At 35.8% G+C, this 10,957-nt stretch overlaps 1 long non-coding RNA gene across 1 annotated transcript; it reads left to right on the forward strand.

Moving 5' to 3' along the window:
* Window positions 4,089-4,683, forward strand: LOC110262845. Its single transcript, XR_002347857.1, has 2 exons — window positions 4,089-4,197; window positions 4,572-4,683. It is a non-coding gene; the product is annotated as an uncharacterized LOC110262845 (long non-coding RNA).

A 10,957-nucleotide genomic window follows, 5' to 3' on the forward strand; every position in this document is an offset into this window, starting at 1 on the left:
GTTGGTTGCTGTCAATTCTAAATAGAATTATACTTACCCTGTTCACAGGAGATGGGCTGTAGCAACACGATTAATATTTCGGAAAACATTATTAATATCAAGATCGATAGTGATAGTTAGTTTAATATGGTATGGATTTAATAAAGCATATTTACTGTCTTTAAAAATAGTTTAAAGACTGTTAAAAACAATACTTAGATTGATTAACACATTTCGTTGTTTATTTGATTTAAAGGATCCTATGGAGGCTTCTATATCAAGTTTCAAAAACAAAATCCCAGTTAAAAGAACTTCCAATGATATGAAATGTGCCTTCTCAAGCACCGACATAAATGATGAGGAAGGACAATTCTCAACCAACAAATTCACCAGAAAGACTAATAAGAAATAGAAAATCTAAATCCAAGATGTGGAATATTGTCATTGTTAGACTATGTAATGTTAGTTTCTAATTATCAGTTAACTTTATCACTTTCTGTTGGTAAATTATGTTGACTTTGAATTTAGTTTTTGTATTACATTTTGGATTGCCAGTCTTTAGTTTAATTAACCACTAAAATGATAACTAGTTTTTTCTTTTACACATATTGTTGTTATCATTCTGTTTTTACCCCTTACAACATGTAATTGAAGGGGATAAAATATTAGACCAATGAATATTAACGGATAGATGAATAAAAAATTAGTCTAACATGAAAAAGTTTTACTACTTAGGGTCAAATAAAGTTAAATGAGTGATACGATAGGCTAGCTAGCATAGGTGTAATTAAAAAGATTGACAATAGTTACCTTCACATTTTTAGGGTTAAAGACGTTTGCTTTAGGGGATATAAATACCTGAACCTGAAAATGCAGTAATTAAGTGTAACATAATAAGGTAACGGTCAAACTTAAGAGAAAGAGTGAAAGACTGATATTGCCCAGATAAAGTTTGGATTTTATCAAATACACTTTCTTTTTTATACTCATTTTTTCAATATCAGGTATTTATTCATTTTAGAAGAATATCTTTAAACCAAACATAAGAAATGAAAAAATTATATTAATAGAGAATATGTAAATAACCTACAAATCATAGAAACATGCAAGATATATAGCTTTTACTCTGTCTATGTAGAGATATTTTCCTTTAGTCCTTTACATTGGGGATTCAGTGTTTATGATTTCTTTTTTTTTAATGACCATTGTTTCTATCATTTGGATCATAACCCCGTCATTAAGATTTAACTATTTAAAAAATAGTATTATGCACAAAGTGCTTAACAACGGATGTATATATAAATCTGCTGTGAGTATGAAAACAAGCAACAATAAGAAATCTTATACTATATCCAAATTATTATCTATAAAATTCTTGTCCTTAATAAAAAAAAATGAGTGATATACCACCAAGGAGAGTGCTCCTTCCACACCTCAATGACGACCTATTGTAGAAGATCTTGGCAAAGACCGACCCAAAAATAGCTAGATGTAGGACTCTAAATAAAGCATGGAGGTACAAGCTCTCTAGAACATTGTTTGTGAAGCTGAACTACCAAGAAAATAAGAACATGAGCACCACACTTATCATTGGTGTTGGATACCCTCCAACTAATGACAACTACCAATGGTTTCTGAGGGCAAATCCACAAAATGGAGAGCAGATTCAACTTAATTTATCTGTCAATATAAACCATTTTAGATTTTACTCAATGATAGGGTCTGATAATGGGAACCTATGTATTAGGTTTTTCCAAGATGGCCTAAACTTTATGTTGGTCATCTGGAATCCGCTTACCTGCAATGTAAACTATGTCTCGGATGAGGCAAGAAAACACTGTTGCCATGCGGTCTCCCTTTATGCTTTTGGCATTTGTTTGAAACCATTAAGTATCAAATTCTTCATGTCTACAAAAAGCATTTTTTCCACAAGTCCATGTCATAGACATTGTATAATTCGTTTGATGCTGCTTGGAAAAATAGTGGATCATTTCACAGCGATATTCAAAAACTTGGTCCAACCTCGGTTGTCGATAAGGGATCAGTCTATTGGATTGGTTAGAAAGGAGTTAACTATGTGGTACCACGTAGCATTGTCATTTTCTCACTGCAAAAAAAGTTCACCTATGAAGGAAGGTTTCTGTCTCATGCAAAGTCAACCTACCATTCTCTTACACATTATAACAATGGAGTAGGCTTCATGTCCTATTCAAACATAGGCTTCACTAGACAGGTTGTAATGTTGAAGTTGACCCGTATTGATGATAATGAGTTGGGATAGGAAAGAATGTTAAAGGTTTCAGGTATTGCAATGCCGTATCAACCTACACTATTTCTAGGGAAGGATATCATTTCTATCATAGAGTACCGGAGTTCTTTTTGCGGTTCAAATGATGCGGAGAGGATTGATATCTTGGTTTCAAAACTAAAATACATGATATCTAAAAGGAACATATACTGCATCATAGTTGGGATGAGAATGTTAATATCAAGTCCTACACCTTACACTCCGAAGGACTCTATATGGTTTGATGAAACCAAGGTTAAAGCAAGGACTAGATGATTATGATGTTTCTAAGTTGTGTTGTTATATTTTATGTTCGTAGGTAAGTCGTTATTGTTATGTTCAGTCTATCTTTGCTTAATTCTAATATCTTTTTGTTAATGAACTACTTGCTACTATATGATCAGTAGTCGCTATTTGGTATCGAGAGGTATGCAGCATAAATATGTTTCTTTTATTATCATATGTAGTATAGAGTTCTTATGTTGTGATATTATGAATGTTTTGAGTTTTGCTATTTACATCGATAATATTATATTTTTGATTATACAAATCAACTATCACATTAGGACTAAAATAACCAATCATCTTGAACTTAATTGACTAAAAATAATGAAGGTAAATTAATAACACGTGAAGTACCCAAATGTGACAACATATGATAGTGAGACCAAGAGGCAAAATAAACATGCAATAAAGACCGAATAATCACACCTTATTATGAGATAAAAAAACCAGCATACACATATTAGTTAATTATATACCCAATTATATTGACTGATGACTAATCACTACAACACAACCGGCATTTTGCGACGGTTCTGGTGTCATATTGCGGAGGTTAAATACCTGCAGGAAAATAGGTCGCGGGTAAACGGTTAGCGGTAGTTTTAGCTAACCGCTGGAATAACCACCACGAAATAAAAATAGTTTTGTGGCGGTTTTTACTCGTTGACGTTGGGGATTCGAAATTTGGTCTATTAATTTTGCAGCGGCTACAAACCGAAAATGATAGTCATTTTGCGACAGTTGAAAACCGCCACTAAATGCCAGGAAACGAACGACATGCCTATTTTGCGGTGGTTTAAAAACCGCCACCAAATTCAGGTTCCCATTAAAATTTTATCTTTTTTTATTATTGTGCCTCTTTTAAAGTAGTCTGTTTATTCAACTTTAATTTATTAGTTACCGATTAATTTAAAGAACTTCTAACCAAATAAAACAAGTAAATAATATAGCAAAACAAATTATATATATGCAAACATAACATATATAATGAGATTGTCATAAGTGCATCATTTAATATGAAGTAAAATTCGATAATTTGAAAAAAAATAAACACTACAAAATTCTTATTTATTTGTGAAAGTTTTTTAGTGGGAGTTATTAAAACCTCCATAATATATTTTATTTGTGATAATTTTAAATAATATAATAAAAACTTCCATTATTATAATACTCTTAACCCAATTAATGATAAAAAGCCCAATCCAAACAAAAATTAACTGAGCATACTAAAAAAAACAGAAGAGTTCTTCGAGAAAGAGAATGAGGGAGAGTCTGAACCCTAAAATCTTAATTCCATCGCTACTGCTATTCTTCTCCTCGCCGCCATTACTGCCAAGTCTCCTCCATCAATGTGTCGCCGGTGGAATTATGAATGGAGGACGAGGTGATCGTGGAGCCTCTCAATTCGTGGAGCTCTTGCCTCTCGGAATAGTAATGCTTTAGATCTTCTGCGTCGTCTTCCACAGCGGGTTCTGCCGATGGTTCTGGTTTTGCTCCAGCGGCTTGAAGCATTCAGAGCACGGTTTGGGTGCAGACTCGGTGGTGCTGGCTGAGTAGATCTGGAAGGTGAGCGAGCTGGAGACTCTGGAAGCTTCAATTGAAGCTGCGTTCGAAGCTATGAAATCTCGTGAAACTGAGTCATTGAGGTGAGGATTTGTTCCTACTTTGTGCTTATTTAGTTCGGGATTAAATTTCGTAGTTTCAATGATTAATACTTAATAGCACATGTTTCCTGCTTCTTCCATCAACATTCCTAAAAATTATATCGTCTATAACTAGAACAAAGAAACATAGCAATGTTTGTGGGACTTGCTTCACATTATCCATTAAACTGAAGAGAGATATAACGGATTCTGGCATTATGACTTAGTAACTTATATATATTTTCTGGATTTGTTTATTTCTATTTAAGGTGTTAAATTGACTTTCTAGAACCTGCAACTATGTGTTGGTTGAGAATTCATCCTTTTGAGAATTCATACTATGATAATTGAGTTGTGAAATTCTGATGTGCATGAAGCTGAGGCAATCCTACTTGGTTTCCAACATTATCTAGTGATGCTTGGCACAACTATTCTGATTCCTAGCTCTCTAATTCCACAGATGGGAGGAGAAAATGAAAGATTCATGAATAGTATGCTTTTCAAATTTTCAATCTTATATAGTCCAATTCATAATAAATCTAACAAACACAGCAAACTTTTGTTTATTCTTTTTCTTGTTTTTGTTTGAATAGGAAGAGAAGGCAAGAGTAATTCAAACTCTATAATTTGTAGCAGGCATAAACACATTCTTCCAAACATTCTTTGGAACTCGGTTACCTGCAGTTATTGGTGGATCCTACCCTTTTGTTCCAACAACCATTTCAATCATTTTGGCTGCTAGATACAGTGACATTGTCAATCCTTAAGAGGTTATAAGTTTTTTTTCGTTCTGTTTCTATTATGTCATTATTATACTTGCTTGCTTGATTTGTGCTTCCTGATGCTCAAGGTACAATATCATTTTTTCAAATGTTGCAGTTGAAATATTAGGGGTTTGAACTTTGAAACATATACATGCCTTTTTGATCTTGTGAAAAATTGTAGTGTTTTGGAATCCTACTAACATTCTTGTTTATATTCAGGTGAGGTACATACTCATTGTTGCTTAAATATTTGCAGTAAACGCATATGACTTTTCAGCAGATAACAGAAGTTGTATACCTGTGCACTGGAAATCCGATGCCTAAAAATATTGAGCAAATATCTTATTGGCTGTTAAATGAACAATTTTCAGATAGTTTTAAAAGTAACAAGTGATTCCTTACCTTTTATAGTGAATTTTAAAGATGCAATTTATGATTTATATCCGGCATTAATTTTATAGGAATACATGAAATCAAGACAAGGGAAGGATTGGCCCTAGTAGATATTGTGAGAGAAGTGACAATGTGAGCCTTATGCATTCTACTTGTTGTCCATCTTCTTCTATAAGATTAAGATGCCTCCAAATGTCCGAATACAGTTGAATAATGGTTTGGTAGATATAGAGTATGTATTGCTATACTATACTATTCTTTTGCACAAGTCTGAGAACAATATTTAATTAATAACCATAGTCTAACTCTATTATATTAGATATGATATCATCCATTATTATCAATGTAGTTAATGCCAAGATAAGCTTTCTTATTTTTAAATATTTATTAAGTTCAACGAATATTTACTTAGTTGATGAGTAATTGTAACATGAGTAGAAAGACGACAGAAATTATAGAATACTTATTACTAGCTTATTACTATCTTATTTTGTAATATGTGCGGTAATTTGAATGCATTTTTCAGTTTTTATATACATGCATTATTTTAAATGTTTTCAATAATGAAGTGTATTGATGTTTTTTATTTTTTTAAGACTCTACAAATACCAAAAAGAAGGCTAGGGGTTATTCTATGCTAAATAAAATTTTTAGGCTTTAGCAAATGACTTGCATTTTGACTATCTTTCCTGCTCTTTTAAATGTTCCGGCAGAGATGAAAAGCAACAGCTTCTTTTGGACATCAGGCGAGCTAACAGACAACCAGCCAACATATCATCCTCGGTATTGTCAAGTGATAGTATGCATATTGGGATTCTTGCGGCAGCTACTCATGATGCTGCAAATAATAGTCCCTTTACCGTTTTTTACAATCCTAGGTGAGTATCTTTACTTTTCTTTATGCTAATTTATCAGTTCTTGTATGTTTGTTCAATTACAGAGGCATGGATCAACTAATTGTTTAATGAAATCTTGTTCTCAATTATAAAGTCTTGAACTCAAAATCTTTCTTTCGGTTGCAGGGCTAGTCCTTCAGAGTTTGTTATTCCTTTAGTTTGTTATTCCTTTAGCCAAGTACTACAAGGTAGTGTTTCTATTCTCCTTTTCAGAGTTTGTGAGATGGAAAAATTCACAATGGTGTAATTTACAAGTATAATTCTTTTCTTTTTTGATTCAACATTGTAAATTTTTTCAATCTATCAATTGATGGACCTGCACAAGTTGTAAATAGTGTTTACCGACTCATATATGATTGGTCAGGTTGGTTGGGATGAGTCAACTATTGGGGATTGGGATTTTTAATTAAGGGAGCTAATTCCTTAAAAAATGGTGTTAGAATTTAATTGGCCACTCAAACATAGTAACTGTGTTAGAATTCTTTGATATAAATCGTGTTCATTATAAGCTGTAATTAATAGTGTAACTAAGGAGTGGAAAAATTGGATGATTTTATAGAAATAGGAAAAGTGAAATAAATAGGGAAGGAATGAGGAAGAGAGTGAGTCACATGGAGTGGGGTAGCGATGAAGACTTGAATGAAAATTTGTACATTTAAGCTTTTTATTTATTATGTGCTTGACAGTTTTATGTTTAATTATTCTATATTCATTTGGATATGATAATTGTGCATCTTATCTGAAAATTTGCACAAAATAATACAAATAATTCCTATTTATTTTGTTCATTCTTCATACTTTCAAAAAATAATTGAATGAAGAATTTTCTGCTGGATCTTTATTTCAAGGTGAACTTGAGTTGCCATTTCCAGCACTTCTCTTGGTCATCCTTTCTCCTTACGAAGTCATGAGTTTAGGTAAGCAAATCCATCCTTTTGGGTTTTGATTTATCAAGCCATTGCCTTTTTTTCATAAAACGATTCAATATTATTATCTTTGTTAGGGACATGGTGCACGAAATTGTGATCTCAGGCAACGGCGCTAAAAACTCTGTACGCACGTCTTAATAAATTGTTTTTCATTCACAACTTTGATACAACTAACCAGCAAGTGCACTGGGTCGTCCAAGTAATAAACCTTACGTGAGTAAAGGTCGATCCCACGGAGATTGTTGGTATGAAGGAGGATTCACCCTCCTTTTGCGTCTGTCACTACGCCCAGCACTCGCGAGTTTGAAGTTCGTCACAGTCATTCAATCCCAGAGTCCTACTCGGAATACCATAGACAAGGTTTAGACTTTCCGGACTCTCATGAATGCCGCCATCAATCTAGCTTATACCACGAAGATTCTGATTAAGAGATCCAAGAGATACTCATTCAATCTAAGGTAAAACAGAAGTGGTTGTCAGGCACGCATTCATAGGGAATGATGATGATTGTCACGTTCATCACATTCAGGTTGAAGTGCGAATAAATATCTTAGAAGCGGAATAAGTTGAATAGAATAGAAAAACAGTAGTACTTTGCATTAATCTTTGAGGAATAGCAGAGCTCTACACCTTAATCTATGGAGTGCAGAAACTCTACCGTTGAAAATACATAAGTGGAAGGTCCAGGCATGGCCGAATGGCCAGCCCCTCTGATCTAAGAACTAGGCGTCCAAAGATGTTCAAAGATGTTCCCAAGATCTCTAATACAATAGTAAAAAGTCCTATTTATAATAAACTAGCTACTAGGGTTTACAGAAGTAAGTAATTGATGCATAAATCCACTTCTGGGGCTCACTTGGTGTGTGCTTGGGCTGAGCTTGAATGTTACACGTGCAGAGGCTCTTTCTGGAGTTGAACGCCAGGTTGTAACGTATTTCTGGCGTTCAACTCTGGTTTGTGACTTGTTTCTGGCGTTTAACTCCAGACAGCAGCATAGAACTGGCGTTCAACGCCCTTTTACGTCGTCTAAAATCGGCCAAAGTATGGACTATTATATATTGATGGAAAGCCCTGGATGTCTACTTTCCAACGCAATTGGAAGCGCGCCATTTTGAGTTTTGTAGCTCCAGAAAATCCACTTTGAGTGCAGGGAGGTCAGAATCCAACAGCATCACTAGTCCTTCTTCAACCTCTGAATCTGATTTTTGCTCAAGTCCCTCAATTTCAGCCAGAAAATACCTGAAATCACAGAAAAACACACAAACTCATAGTAAAGTCCAGAAATGTGAATTTAACATAAAAACTAATAAAAACATCCCTAAAAGTAACTAGATTCTACTAAAAACATACTAAAAACAATGCCAAAAAGCGTATAAGTTATCCGAGCACTTTGTTTTCCAGTATTACCACCGGATACATAAATGCCACAGACACATAATTGGGTGAACCTTTTCAGATTGTGACTTAGCTTTGCTAAAGTCCCCAATTAGAGGTGTCCAGGGTTCTTAAGCACACTCTTTTTTTTGCTTTGGACCTTGACTTTAACCGCCCAGTCTCAAGTTTTCACTTGATACCTTCACGCCACAAGCACATGGTTAGGGACAGCTTGGTTTAGCCGCTTAGACCAGGATTTTATTCCTTTAGGCCCTCCTATCCACTGATGCTCAAAGCCTTGGGATCCTTTTTATTTGCTCTTGCCTTTTGGTTTTAAGGGTTACTAGCTTTTTGCTCTTGCCTTTTGGTTTTAAGAGCTTTTGACTTTTTCTGCTTGCTTTTTCTTTTTCTTTCTAATTTTTTTCGCTACTTTTTTTTCTTTTTTTTTTCTGCAAGCTTTGTTCTTTGCTACTTTTTCTTGCTTCAAGAATCATTTTTATGATTTTTCAGATTTTCAAATAACATGTCTCCTTGTCATCATTCTTTCAAGAGCCAACATATTTAACATTCTTAAACAACAACTTCAAAAGACATATGCGCTGTTCAAGCATTCATTGGGAAAACAAGAAGCATTGTCACCACATCAATATAATTAAACTAAGTTCAAGGATAAATTCGAAACGTGTAGGGGCGTGCATCTCCTTGCATCATAGGCAAGTTAAACGCCAACCTTACATTTTCCGGACTAAAATCTAAGTATTTCCCTCGAACCATGGTGAGATAATTCTTTGGGTCCGGGTTCTTACTTTGATCATGGTTCCTAGTGATCCATGCATTGGCATAGAACTCTTGAACCATTAGGATGCCGACTTGTTGGATGGGTTTTGTTAGAACTTCCCAACCTTTTCTTTGGATTTCATGTCGGATCTCCGGATACTCATTCTTCTTGAGCTTGAAAGGGACCTCAGGGATCACCTTCTTCTTGGCCACAACATCATAGAAGTGGTCTTGATGAGCTTTGGAGATGAATCTTTCCATCTCCCATGACTCGGAGGTGGAAGCTTTTGTCTTCCCTTTCCCTTTTCTGGAGGATTTTCCGGTCTTAGGTGCCATCAATGGTAATGGAAAAAAAAAGCTTATGCTTTTACCACACCAAACTTAGAATTTTGCTCGCCCTCGAGCAAGAAAAGAAAGAATAGATGAAGAAGAAGAAGAAAATATGGAGGAGAGGAGGGATGTGTATTCGGCCAAGAAGAGAAGAGAGGGTTGTGTTGTGTGAAAATGAGGAAGAATGGATGGCTTTATATAGGGAAGGGAGGGGGGGTAAGGTTCGGCCATAAGGGTGGGTTTTGGGTGGGAAATTGATTTTGAATTTTGAAGGTGGGTGGAGTGTATGAGGTAGGTTTATGGGGAAGAGTGGATGGATGTGAGTGGTGAAGTGGTGATAGGGAAGAGAGATTGAGGTGATTGGTGAAGGGTTTTGAGGAAGAGTGTTTATGGGATTGTGTGAAAGAGGGGTGAGAAGAAGTGAGTGAAGGTAGGTGGGGATCCTGTGGGGTCCACAGATCCTGAGGTGTTCAATGATTTACAACCTTGCGCCAAATTAGGCATGCAAAATGCCCTTGCACACAACTCTGGGCGTTCAGCGCCAGATTGGTGCTTGTTCTGGGCGTTGAACGCCCATTTGTTGCCCATTTCTGGCGTTGAACGCCAGAACCATGCTTGTTCTGGGCGTTCAGCACCAGCTCTTCTCCAGGGTGCAATTCTGGCGTTCAAACGCCCAGATGCTGCCCATTTTGGGCGTTCAGCGCCAGAACCATGCTCTGTTCTGGCGTTGAACGCCAGCCAGATGCTTCTTACTGGCGTTTAAACGCTAGTAAGGTCTTCCTCCAGGGTGTGATTTTTCTTCTGCTGTTTTTGATTCCGTTTTCAATTTTTATATTTATTTTGTGACTCCACATGATCATGAACCTAATAAAACATGAAAGAACAATAAAATTAGATAAATAAGAATTGGGTTGCCTCCCAACAAGCGCTTCTTTAATGTCAATAGCTTGACAGTGGGCTCTCATGGAGCCTCACAGATGTTCAGAGCATTGTTGAGACTTCCCAACACCAAACTTAGAGTTTGACTGTGGGGGCTCTGGTTGACTCTGTTTTGAGAGAAGCTTACTGTGCTTCCTCTCCATGTTTACAGAAGGGTAACCTTGAGTTGTAAACACAAGGGAGTCCTCATTCATTTGAAGGACTAGTTCACCTCTGTCAACATCAATCACAGCTCTTGCTGTGGCTAGGAAGGGTCTTCCAAGGATGATGGATTCATCCTCATCCCTCCCAGTATCCGAGACTATGAAATCAGCAGGGATGTAAAGGCCTTCAACCTTTACTAACACATCCTCTACTTGTC

This window comes from Arachis ipaensis, chromosome B05 (assembly GCF_000816755.2).
Source record: "Arachis ipaensis cultivar K30076 chromosome B05, Araip1.1, whole genome shotgun sequence".
Taxonomy (NCBI): domain Eukaryota; kingdom Viridiplantae; phylum Streptophyta; class Magnoliopsida; order Fabales; family Fabaceae; genus Arachis; species Arachis ipaensis.